This window comes from Gorilla gorilla, chromosome 4 (assembly GCF_029281585.2).
Source record: "Gorilla gorilla gorilla isolate KB3781 chromosome 4, NHGRI_mGorGor1-v2.1_pri, whole genome shotgun sequence".
Lineage (NCBI taxonomy): Eukaryota > Metazoa > Chordata > Mammalia > Primates > Hominidae > Gorilla > Gorilla gorilla.
In genome coordinates this window covers 162,168,469-162,182,494 of record NC_073228.2, presented here as the reverse complement: position 1 = coordinate 162,182,494, position 14,026 = coordinate 162,168,469, and the positions used below count along the sequence as shown (strand labels likewise).

The window sequence follows — 14,026 nt, the reverse complement described above, 5'->3', positions numbered from 1 at the left end:
ATAAAGCAACAAGGAAATTGAAAAACTCACCACAAACTCTATTTTTAATGAAACTAAAAGGAAGCTATATCTACAGACACTAAAAAGTAGCTGCAAAAAAATAGTTGAGATCAGAAACCCCATGGAAGGAAGTGAAGAGGCAACACGTGGGGAATGTTGACAAGGCCCATCAGTGGAAATTCGAAGAAAGTGCCAACAAAAATATGGTATCCGATTGTAAGGGTCTCACTCAAAGAGCAAACAAAGGTGTTTGCAACAGTGCATGTGAGAATTTAGGCGAGCAGAGCTGGATCAGTTTGGGAGAAGAAAGAGCTGGGCAGATAGTCATAGAAATAGGCCATCTCTGCAGGAAACAGCCTGTCTTTATGGCAGAAGAAGGCTACACTGATCATCTGCCACACCCCAACAGTGTGCCTTCTGCAAATATCTGTCCAAAGAAAATCCAAATAATGTAATGATGAGTAATTTTTTTAAAAAAGCAAAAATACTATGGGAAGGAATATGGAGAAGAGCAACAAAACTCACCAGTAGATAAAAAACACTCACTAGGAAAGTGTTACCATGGAGTAGATAGAAAATATGACCAGACATCATATTATGAATTTTAAACCATGAGGAATATAATTATGCCTCTGAAGGAATACTTGAAAGCAGAGATGCAGAGTCTCAGGAATTGAATGGTGAGATTGGAAATTAAAAGTGAACTGGCAGAGCTCAGTAAGAAATATAAAGTAAATAAGAAAAATTAAAACCATTCAATATTGAATGAGCAAATGGGAGAAAGGACACTGTAAGTCTTTCAGTTAAGAGAAATAGTAGGTAGCAGTAAGAAAGACAAACAAAAAGGAAAATGAGTTTTAAAAAGGTTGATAATTAAGGATAGGTATAGAAGAAAAGATAAGATATAGCAATTGCATAATTGGAGTCCATGGAAAAGAAAATAAAACAATGATTCAGAACACATACTGAAAAATACAGTTAGAAAACATGTAGTCTCTGGTTAGTGGTGCTTTCTATTTCTATCATTTCTTCTACATTTATCAATAGACTGCCATCATAAGAAAGATCTGTCTCTTTTCCTCATTTACTTATTTATTCCATTTTTTTATTTATTCAATCATATATTTATGGAAGTATGGACTCACAAATAATTTATTTTATTCTACAGGTTGTAATGCAACCTGTCATTACTAAGTTTTTTGTTCAAATTGTTTCAGCATTGGATATTGGAAGGATCTTCAAGGTATTTCCAATGTCCTTTCAAACATGTCCTCATCCTTTCTTAAATACTTCCCTACTTTTGAAACCACAATATCTTCCAGGCTCATCTTATATTTTTCCTGTCACATCCCTAGAATCCACTATCGTATTTCTTAAAGGAGCTCTGGTTCCTGCTGCTGGAGGATGATATATAGAAGCCGTAAGCTGAGTGCCAGATGTGCTCAGTGCTACTGGAGTATCTAGCCCCTCTCATTGGACATAGCCAGAAAAGATATGTATGCATGCTAACTTATGCATACACACACCTATATTTACTTCTGTATCTGTCTGTGTATATTAACAACTATAAGTTCATTTTGATATTTCTAATTCTAATCTAACAAACACAAGGCTTTTTCCCTTTCCCTTTTCCTTCTTTCTTTCTTTATTATAACTTGTTCCCTGAAAGTGAAAAATGTGCTTTCATTATCTATATTTATTAGTCCAATTCTAGTATATACACAAAGTAGATTCAGAATTGCTTGCCATATCCCCACAAGAACCAAATTTAGAAGCTAGAGTACAAAATTTGTGTAAAATTAGTTATGTCTTTAGCCTTCTAGTATGCAATCAAAAGTTATGAATATTATGAATTTTCATATGAAATTCAAGCTATTTCCAAAGTTAATTTTTTTCTCAATCCCTTTTAGTGTGATTAAGCTATCCATTTGTAATACAGTTAGAGTTCATTTGTATTTTTATATTCTAGTTTGGATCCCACCTCCATCCTGATGGATTTTAACTATTTTTTTAATATGTGAAAAATTATCATGGTTCTAAGAGTTAAAGCTATATAAAAATGTATACTTGAAGAAGTATTGCTCCCCACTTATCCTTATGCCCCATTTTCATGCTCTCATTCTTTTCACCTTGTTACCATCCATCCACGTTGGTAAGCAGTCTAATTGGTTTCTGGTTTATACTTTCTGTATTTATTTTGCCCAAATGAACAGATACATGTATATTTTTAATATTTCTTTCTTCCTTGAAGAGTATAAATATTCTTTTGACCTTTGAAAAGATCATTATTTTAAAAATAAAATAAAAGATAAACTCCCTAACCTAATGAAGAAAAAGAGGACACAAATATTAAAAATAAAAATTATAAAAGGGAAATAACTTCAAAGTAAGAAATAATTTTGCATAAATCAATGTCAATAAATTTGAAAGCACTGATGAAGTGGATAATATTCCTTAACAACATATTTTATCAAAACAGACCTCGGAAAGTATAGAAAAATGTAAGCAGTATGATTTCCAAATAAGACATAGAGGAAGTTGTTTGGCTATAACCACTACCTCCATCCCACCCCAAACCACATGTCCAGATGATTTCCCAAACCACATGTCCAGATGATTTCATGGGGGAATTCTTTCAAATCTTAAAAAGCAAATAATTTCAATTCTACCTAAAATGAAACTAAAGCCTAATAAAAATTGAGCATGTGCACCTACAGACACAGACACACAAGCACATACGCCCACACAAACAAGAAAATGATAGGCCAGTCTCACTCATGAGTATTGATGTCAGCATTTTAAATAAACATTAACATACATAAGCTAACATCATATCTTAAAAAATGCAGTTGACCAAGTGGGGTTTATTCTAAGAATACAAGAGATTTTCAATATCATGGTATCTTTTAATCATATCGTAATATGACCTGTCACACTAATAGAGATATAAGCATTAAAATATTATAATTATCCCCATAAGTGCTAAAAAGGCATTTGACAGAATTCAATCATTCTTCACAAAAACATTTAATAAAATAGGAATAAACTATATTTTATCTTGAGCCAATGGTCATTGGAAAAATACTAGACTCATTTTGCTCAACAAGTGTTCTATTGGCATTAGATTCATGGGTCACTCATCCACTAAATTCCAGGAGGAAATTTCCCCAATTATTATGGAAACAAAATATACCTCATGCATTCCCAAATGCCCCCCAACACCATGGATTTAAAGTAAAAATCAAGACAAACATGCACTATCATCACACTATCTTTAACATATTATTAGAAATGCTGGGCAACATAATTAGAAAACAGAAAGAAAATAAATGTATGAAAATTTGAACTAAGGTAAACCTATCACTTTTTGCAGATTACATTTACGTACCTGGAAAACCTAAGAGAATTAACAAAAATGGCTACAAAAAAATAAAAATAAAATAGTTGAGTAAAGTAACAGGACTCAGTAACAGAAAGCAATAGCCTATATGTATAAACATATGAACAAATACAATGACCAATTAAAAGACATGATGGAAAAAAAGAATTTATTCACATAAGCACAACACAGATAAAATACTCGGATTAAATTAATTACAAATATTGGACACCAAACAAGAAAACTTTAAAACAGAACTGAATGGTACAAAATAATGCTAGAATAAATTAAAACTGTATTTATAATATTAGTGAGTAGAAATACTCAACAACATAAAGATTACTATTCTTCTTAAATTCATTTATAAATGTAATATGATCCCAATAAAAATACAAGTTTTTTTGTGGGGATAGTTACAAACAGATATTCTCACTCTAATCATCCTATGAAAAAAAATAAAGAGAAATAATAGCTAGGAGAACTTTGTGTAGGTGGGAGGATCTCTTTAAAGAAAAATGAGAGCAGTGTACCCTTATTACATTAAAATATAAACACTTTATATTTTAAAAAAGAATAGTACAGCCACTAGAATAAACAGAAAGACTAATAAATTAGTATAAAAACTCCATAGAGGGTGCCCAAATACATATGAGAATTAGTGCATAATAAAGAAAGAAATTCAAATAAGTTGGAGAAAAGCTAGATTATTCTATAAATGGAGTTTAAATAACTCTGAGCATAAAATCTTGAAAAAAATAAAGCTGGAACCAAAGTTTACACCATACAGCAAGGGAAGTTCCAAATGGACTTAAAATTAATTTAAAAAAAAACAGTAATTCATTTAAGTACTAGAAAAAACATGGAAAATTCATTTATAAACCTAGATGAAAGAAGGGCTTTCTAACTACTACTCAAATCCAGAAGTCATAAACGTAAAATTTGCTAGATACACTTTTAAAAAATTCCTTCTGTGTGGGGAAAAAACCAAACTTTTACAAATATCAAATTGGGAATAAATATTGAAATTCAAACCACAGTCATAGGCTTATTGCCTTAATATATAAAGAGCTCCCAGAAATGGATATGATAAAGGCTGATAGCTCAATATAGAAATGGAAAAGTGATATGAACAGAGTTTACATAAAAGGAAATAAACATGGCTCTCAAGAACATAAAAAGATTTTTCAAAAAAGATGTTCAACCTGCAGCCAACAGACAATGGCAGATCCCCTCCTGATGTTTATACTCCTGTGAAGTTCCCACCCCTTGAGTGTGGATGGAACCTGTGACTTGCTTTAACTAACAGAATATGGCACAGATGATGGCATGTCACTTCCATCCACCATTACATTACATGAGACTCCATCTTATTTGTAGACTCTGCAGACACTTTCTCTCTCTCTTTTTTTTTAAAATCTTATTTTAGGTTCTGGGGTACATGTGCAGGTTTGTTATTTAGTAAATTGCATGTCACAGGAGTTTGATGTACACATTATTTTGCCACCCAAGTAATAAGTATAGGACCCTCAACCTCCATCCTCAAGTAGGCCTCACCCCTCCATCCTCAAGTAGGCCCCAGTGTCCTCTATTCCCTTCTTTGTGTCCACATGTACTTAATGTTTAGGCTCTCACAAGTGAGAACATGTGGTATTTGGCTTTCTATTCCTGTGTTAGTTCACTTAAGATAATTCCTGTGTTAGTTCACTTAAGATAATGGCCTCCAGCTGCATCCATATTGCTACAAAGGACATGATCTTGTTTTTTTAATGGCTGTGTAGTATTCCATGGTGTGTATGTGCCACATTTTCTTTGTTCAGTCTACCACTGATGAGCATTTAGGTTGATTCCATGTCTTTGGTATTGTGAATAGTGCTGCAATGAACATGAGAATACCTGTGTCTTTGTGATAAAACACTTTAGATTCTTTTGGGTATATACCCAATAAAGGGATTGCTGCTTTGAATGGTAATTCTGCTCTGAATTCTTTGAGAAATTGTCAAACTGCTTTCCACAGGGGCTGAACTAATTTACATTCCCACCAGCAGTGTATAAGCATTCCCTTTTCTCCACAACAGCACCAGCATCTGTTATCTTTTTGATATTTTAATAATAGCACTAGTGTGAGATGGTGTCTCACTGTAGTTTTGGTTTGCATTTCTCTAATGATTAGTGATGTTGAGCATTTTTAAAATATGTTTGTTGGCTGCATGTATGTCTTCTTTTGAAAGGTGTCTGATCATGTCCTTTGCCCACTTTTTAATGGAGTTGTTTGTTTTTTGCTTGATTTAAGTTTCCTATAGATTCTGGATATTAGACCTCTGTCAGATGTGTAGTTTCCAAATATTTTCTCTCATTATGTAGGTTTCTGCAGATACTTTTTACATTGCAGAATAAATAAGACAGCCTGTTGGAGCACCCATATAGTATGGAACTGAGGGTAGCCTCAAAAGTGGCCACCAGCTGATAGCAAAGAGCCAAAAGGAAGCCAGAGCCTCAGTCCTACAACTGCAAAAAATATATTTCTGCCAACAACCTGAGTGACGTTGGAAATGGACTCTTCTCCAGGTGAGTCTCTAGATAACAATTCAGTCCTCACTGACACATTGATTGAAGCCTTACAGAGAACCCAGTTAAGCTATGCCTGGAATCTGGAGCCACAGAAACTGAGAGATAATAAGTGTCTGTTGTTTTAAATCTCTAAGTTTGTGGTAATTTTGATGCAGCAACATAAAATGGAATACAAGCCTAACATCATGAGATAACTACAAATTAAAAGTAAAATGAGATAGTATCCATTACCATAACACAATCACAAAAATCCAAACGTTTGTTAATATACACTTTTGCTGAGCCTTTGAGAAAACATACCCTTTCATATATTGTTAGTAAGAGGGCCAACTAGTACAATTCCATGTGAAGGGTAGTTTTGCAAAGTCCATAAAAATTATAACTAGGGCCGGGCGCGGTGGCTCACGCCTGTAATCCCAGCACTTTGGGAGGCCAAGGCGGGCGGATCACGAGGTCAGGAGATCGAGACCATCCTGGCTAACATGGTGAAACCCCGTCTCTACTAAAAATACAAAAAATTAGCCGGGTGTGGTGGCGGGCGCCTGTAGTCCCAGCTACTCGGGAGGCTGAGGCAGGAGAATGGCGTGAACCCGGGAGGCGGAGCTTACAGTGAGCTGAGATTGCGCCACTGCACTCCAGCCTGGGCGACAGAGCCAGACTCCATCTCAAAAAAAAAAAAAAAAAAAAAAAATTATAACTACTTTTTGTCCAAGTGATTGCAGTTCTTGGAATTTATCCTACCAGTACACTGGCTCACAAATACAGCCCTACATTTGGGGATTACTTATAATAGCAAAAAGTGGAATGTACTGGGGATTATTATAGCAAAAAATGGAATCATTCTAATTGTGTATAATAAGAGACTGATTAAATAGATTATGGTACACTCATATAATAGAACACTATTCAGCTATAAAAAAATAAGATTAAATAAATAAATAAACAAGGAGGAGACATCTGGTCTCCAGAACAGGAAAAAAGCTGAACAAACTGCAAATAAACAACTTTTCTGAGATACATCAGAGATCTGAGGTCACAGGGAAAATTGTCAAACTGTCACCCAAAACAGGAGAGATAAGAGAATACAGAGAATCAGACTTAGGATAGCAGCTATAGCTGGAACCCGGTAGGAACATTCAAAAGGTAATTGACTAATTGCTGGAGCCTGAGCTTGGACTAGCTTGAGATATTAAAAATCTGTGGTGCTCAGCCTTAGGGGGACCCCACACTTTCATGAGTTTTACCTCCAAAAGCCCCAACAGGTTACCAGGGTGAAGATGGGGTAGGGGATATACCCTTGATCTGTCAGTTTAGGGAGGGGAAAAGTAACTGTTTCAAAATACACCCAGAGCATTGTATTCTGAGTAGTGAAGATCTATCCTCAATGGAAACTGTTTTACAGAAGCCCAACTAACTTCAGAGGTGAGAAACACCTTGTAGCCTCTGCTAGCCTTCCTGACTCACCTAACCAGAAAAAAAAACCCAAGATGCATTTTTGAATGTTACAGAAGAAGGGCATAGGTCCACTAAAAGACTAAAACCTAATCATAGGTATATAGAATGCTTCCCCACATCCCAAACCTTATCATCACATCAGCAGGGCTCATGTATAATAATGAGGGAGTATAGCTGAAAGAACTGCAAAGCTCAGACTCTGTTTCAGAAGGAGTATCTCAGCAAACTCACAGATATGCAGGGAGACAAAAACAAGGACACTACAGGAAATTTTAGCCATTGCAAGCAGTAAACCCAGCCTAACTTTTAGCCAGATCAACATAAAATCTCACACTAAAGTGTTGTTTATCTTAGTTCCTTTTACCTAATATACTATGTCTAATTTTCAAAAAAAATTTAAAAGGCATGCTAAAATGCAAAAAATACAGCTTGAAGAAACAAACCCAGTATCAGAACCAGACTCAGATACAGCAGAGACTTGGGAAATATCAGACTGGGAACTTACAATAACTGATTGGTAAGCTAAGGACTCTCACAGAAAAAGTAGATGACATGCAAGAAGAGATGGGTAATGAAAGCAAAAAGATGGAAACTTAGCCAGGTGCAGTGGCTCATGCTTGTAATCCCAGCACCTTGGGAGGCTGAGATGGGTGGATCACTTGAGGTCAGGAGTTTGAGACCAGCCTGGCCAACATGGTGAAACCCTACCTCTACTAAAAATACAAAAATTAGCTGGGCATGGTGGCCCACACCTGTAATCCCAGCTGCTCGGAGGCTGAGGCATGAGAACCACTTGAACCCGGGAGATGGAGGTTGCAGTGAGCTGAGATTGCACCACTGCTCTCCAGCCTGGGAGAGTGAGATTTCATCTCAAAAAAAAAAAGATGGAAACTTTAAGAGGGAATTTTTTTAAGACAATAATTGAAACCACTGTAACAGAAATGAATAATGCCTTTGATGGGCTTATGTGTAGACTAGATATAGTTGAGGAAACAATCAGTAAACTTGAAGATACGCCAATAGAAACTTCTCAAACTGAAAAACTAAGAGAAAAAAATTTAAAAAGAAGCAGAATATCCAAGAGCTGTATAACAGTTACAAAAGATTACATATCTGCAATGAGAATACCAGAAGGAAAATAACAAGAAAAGATCAGAAGAAATAATAGGTAATAAAAAAGCAATAATAAGTAATAGTGAAGTAATAATGGAGGAGAATTTCCCAAAAATAATGACACACGTCATAAAGATATTATACTCAAATTGTAGAAAGTCAACATAAAGAGAAAATCTTGAAGGATACATACACACACACACACACACACACACACACACACACACACACACACACAGAATATGTGCCTATGGTTTAGTGTCCATATAAAAGTGAAATTAAATTAATGATCTATGTATATTGCAAACTCTGGGGAAAACAATGAAAGAATTTTTAAAACAAGTATAAAGGATATACTAAGATAGTAGAGAAAATGAAATTTAAAATGTTCAATTAAAGCCAGTGAAGACAGAAGAAAAAGTGGAAGACCAAAAAGAAATAAATACCAAGGGTAATGACTACAAAATAGTTATAAATGGGACCAATATCAATACAACTATATCAGTAAGTATTTTTAATGTTAATGGTCTAAATATACCAATTAAAAGACAGAGACTGCCAAAATGGATTTTAAAAAAAACAAGACTCAATTATATGTTGTCTACAAGAAACTTACTTTAAACATAAAGACATAGAAAGATGAAAAGTAAAGGAATGGAGAAAGACATACCGTGCAAACACTGATCAAAATAAAGCAGGAGTTTCTATATTAATTTCAGATAAAACAGACTTCAGAGAAAAGGAAATTATCAGAGATAAAGAGGGACATTACATAATGGTAAAAGGGTCAATTCTCTAAAAAGAAACAGTAATTTCTTAACATGTATGTGCCTAACAACAAAACATCAAAAAAAATGTGCAGCAAAAAGTAATAGAACTGCAAGGAAAAACAGATGAGTCCACTATTGTAGTTGGAAACTTCAAAACTCCTCTCAGTAATTGACAGATCCAGCAGGGAGAAAATCTGTAAGGGTACAGTCAAACTGAACAGCACTATCAATCAACTGGACCTAATTGACATTTATAGAATACTTCATCCAAGAACAGCAAAATACACATTCTTCTCAAGCTCACATGGAACATTCACCAAAATAGGCTACATTATGGGCCATAAAATACATATCAACACATTTAAAAGAATAGAAATCATGCAAAATATGTTCTCAGACCACAGTGGAATTAAACTAGAAATTAATAACAGAAAGATAGTTGGAAAATCCCAAAATATTTAGATATTAAACACTCTTCGAAACAACCCATGAGTCAAAATATCAAGAGAAATTTTTAAATATTCAAAATTAAATGAAAATACAACTTAACAAAACTTTTGGGATGAAGAGAGGACCCAAGATGGCTGACTAGGTGCAGCCAGAAAGAGCTTCTCCCACTGAAAGACCACACCATCAAGAAGAATGGCACACTCTGAGCAGATCTTCAGAAGGAAGGCATTGAGAATGGACAAAAGGAGGACAAATACTCTGGGCTGAAGGAGGAGGAAGCTGGGAACCCTGCATAAGATTGCCAAGCACCAGGACTCATTCCTGGCCCTGTGCAGCTCCTGGGGAAAGGACGAGTTAAACAGGCATGAGTGGCCCACTTTCACCACAAACCTCCAGAATCCTAACTGCAGGAGACCTCATGATCCCCATGGACATCTGAGCTGGCAGGAAGTGCTGCTTAGAGAGTTGGCAGGAGCAGGACTCCAACCTTGAAGGAGCCCAGAGGGTATGACATGGGAATGGCCGAGTGGTACCCAGCAAGAAATGCTCATCCCCAAAGGCTTGCCACACTCCTGTAGGTGGCTTTGGCCTTTGTTGACTGTCAGAAGTGGACAGGACAGGGATATCTTGCCATGGGATGGGACCAGTATGATCTGAGCAAACCACCCCCACCACCACCCAGGGTTCCTGCCTGGCTGCACCCACTTGCAGCCTCAGATGCCCAACCAGGGCACTTCCTAGTGGCAACCACCATAGCTCCTTCACTGGCATATTCCACTTAACCATCAGAGAGTTTTTGCAGACGGGTCCCCCACAATGCGCATTCGTGTGTAGTCTCTCCACATTGCTTTTGCCAGCATGTGCATGTTTGAAGACCTCATTGTCATCACCTCACCTCCACTAGTGCATATGCACACAGATCCTACCACACCAACACCACACGTGCACACACACAAGCATGGACCCTGCTGCCATCATCCTAATGAAGTGCTTTCCCTGGCAGCACAAGACCCCCAGCCCCAGCCCCCCACATTGAAGTGCTGTTGCCACCAGACTGGGAACACCTTGGCCCCTTCAGTGCAGCAGGTACTTAATCTCGAGCAGCCAAACAAACCCATGGGCATGGTCCAAGCCCTTTAGGGTTACAACACACAGCTCAGGAGTACTGAGCTGAGATTTGGCCCTCTAAAACCATGCAGAAACAAAGCCAGTCATCTAAACCCAACTTATACTACAGACAAATCCTCCAGAACATCAAAAAGTATAAAGGCAAAAAGCACTACCCAAAGAATAGCAATTTCAAAGACTAAAGGAACATCAGCCCACACAGATGAGAAAGAACCAGTGCAGGAACTTTGGCAACTCTAAAAGTCAGAGTGTCTTCTTACCTCCAAATGATTACACCAGCTCCCAAGTAATAGTTTTTAATCAGACTGTGAAATGACAGAAATAGAATTCAGAATCTGGATGTCAATAAAGATCACTGAGATCCAGGATAATGTTGAAACCCAATTGAAAGAATATAAGAAATCCAGTAAAATAATTCAAGAGCTGAAAGATGAAATATTCATCTTAAGAAAAGGACCAAAGGGATATGATAGAGCTGAAAAATGAACTGCAAGAATTTCATAATACAATCAGAAGTATTAACAGCAGACTAGACCAAGCTGAGGAAAGAATTTCAGAACTCAAAGACTCTGAGATAGGTCCTTCAAATCAATTCATTCAGACAAAAATAAAGAAAAAAAGAATTTTAAAAAATGAACAAAACCTCCAAGAAGTACGGAATTATGTAAAGAGAGCAAATCTATGATTCATTGGTGTCCCTAAAAGAGAGAGGGGGGCAAGCAAATTTGAGAATATTGTCCACAAAAATTTCCCAAACCTCACTAAGAGAGGTCAACATTCAAATTCAGGAAATTCAGAGAACCCCTGCAAGATACTACACAAGACAACCATCCCCCAGACACATAGTCATCAGATTCTCCAAAGTCAACATGAAAGAAAAAATACCCATGAAGAGAACCCCATCAGGCTAACAGTGGACCTTTCAGTAGAAACCTAAAAGTCAGAAGATATTGGGGGCCTATATTCAGCATCCCTTAAAGAAAAGAAATTCCAACGAAGAATTTTATATCCAGCCACACTAAGCTTCATAAGCGAAGGGGAAATAAAATCATTTTCAGACACGCAATTGCTAAATGGAATTAATTACCATGAAACCTGCCTTACAAGAGGTCCTTAAGGGAGTGCTCAGCATGGAAATGAAAGACTGTTACTGGCCACCACAAAAACAAACTTAAGTACAAAGACCATGGACACTATAAAGCAACTACACAATCAGGTCTACATAACAACCAGCTAATAATACAATGGCAAAATCAAATCTGCACATATCAATATTAACCTTGAACATACTTGGGCTAATCACCCCACTTAAAAGGTAAGTCGGATAAAGAAGCAAGACCCAATTGTATGCTGTCGTCAAGAGGCCCATCTCACATGCAATGATACCCATGAGCTCAAAGTAAAGGGATGAAGAAAGATCTATCAAATAAATGGAAAACAAAGAAGAGCAGGGGTTGCTACTCTTATTTCAGGAAAAAAAAAACAAAACAGACTTTAAGCCAACAACTATCAAAAAGAACAAAGAAGGGAATTACATGATAAAAAGTTCAATTCAACAAGAAGACTTAACTATCCTAAATATATATGCACTCAGTACTGGACACCCAGATTCATAAAACAGGTTCTTAGAGAACTAAGAAGAGACTTAAATAACCACGCAATAATAGTGGGAGGTTTCAACACTTCACTGATACTATTAGACAGATCATCAAGACAGAAAACTAGAATTTGGGACCTAAACTCAACACTTGACCAAATAGACCTAACAGACATCTATAGAACACTCCACCCAACAACAGAATATACATTCTTATCTCCCCATGGCACACACTCTAAAATCAGCCACATACTTGCCATAAACAATTCTCAACAAATTCAAGAAAACTTAAATCATACCAACCACACTCTTGGATCACAACACAATAAAAACAGAAATCAATACCAAGAAAATTTCTCACAACCATACAGTTACGTGGAAATTAAATAACTGACTCCTGAATGACTTTTGAGCAAATGATGAAATTAAGCCAGAAATAAAAAAATTCTTTGAAATTAATGAAAACAAAGATAGAACTTCCAGAATCTGTGGGACACAGATAAAGCAGTGATAAGAGGAAACTTTATACCACTGAACACCGACGTCAAAAAGTTAGAAAGGTTTCGAATTAACACCCTAACATCACACCTACAGGAACCAGAAGACCAAGAGCAAACCAACCCCAAAGCTAGCAGAAGAAAAGAAATAACCAAAATCAGAGATGAACTGAACAAAGTGGAGTATAAAAAACCATACAAAAGATTAATAAAATAAAAATGTGGTTCTTTGAAAGAATAAATAAGATTGATAGACTGCTGGCTAGACTAACAAAGAAAAAAAAAGAAAGAAGATTCAAGTAAACACAATCGAAAATGACAAAGGTGAAATTATGACCAATCCCACAGAAATGCAAAAACAAACAAACAAACAAACAAACAAACAAAAACCCTCAGAGACTATTATGTGTACTACCCACACAAACTTGAAAACCTAGAAAAAAATGGATAAGTTAATTTCTGGAAATATACAACCTTTCAAGATTGAACCAGGAAGAAATTGAAACCCTAAACAGACCAATAACAGGTTCCAAAATAGTAATAAAAAACTTACCAACCAGAAAAAGCCCTAGACCAGACAGATTCACAGCTGAATTCTATCAAATGTATAAAGAATTGGTATCATTTCTACTGAAACTATTCCAAACAATTAAAAAGGAGTACCTCCTCCCTACCTCATTCTATGATAAGGCCAGCGTCATTCTAATACCGAAACCTGACAGAAACACAACAAAAAGAAAAAACTTCACACCAATATCCATGATGAACATAGATGCAAAAATCCTCAACAAAATGCTAGCAAACTGAATCCAGCTACACATCAAAAAACTTATACACCATGATCAGGTAGGATTTATTCCTGGAATGCAAGGTTGATTCAATGTATGCAACATAAACAACATATGCAAATCAATGTGATTTATCATGTAAACACATAAACACTAAAATCAAAAAACACATGATCATCTCAATAGATGCACAAAAAGCTTTTAATAAAATTCAACATCCCTTCATAATAAAAACTCAATAAGTTAAGCCAATCAAAGAAACATACCTCAAAATAATAAGA

The 14,026-nt window shown here is 36.1% G+C and overlaps 1 long non-coding RNA gene across 2 annotated transcripts in view; it reads left to right on the top strand.

Moving 5' to 3' along the window:
* LOC109026818 (uncharacterized) overlaps positions 1 to 14,026 on the top strand; it is an 84,105-nt gene that overhangs the window by 62,385 nt on the left and 7,694 nt on the right. For both annotated transcript variants that reach the window (XR_010133975.1, XR_010133973.1), the window contains exon 6: positions 5,741 to 5,944. This is a non-coding gene — a long non-coding RNA (uncharacterized lncRNA). The remainder of the gene's footprint in view (positions 1 to 5,740; positions 5,945 to 14,026) is intronic.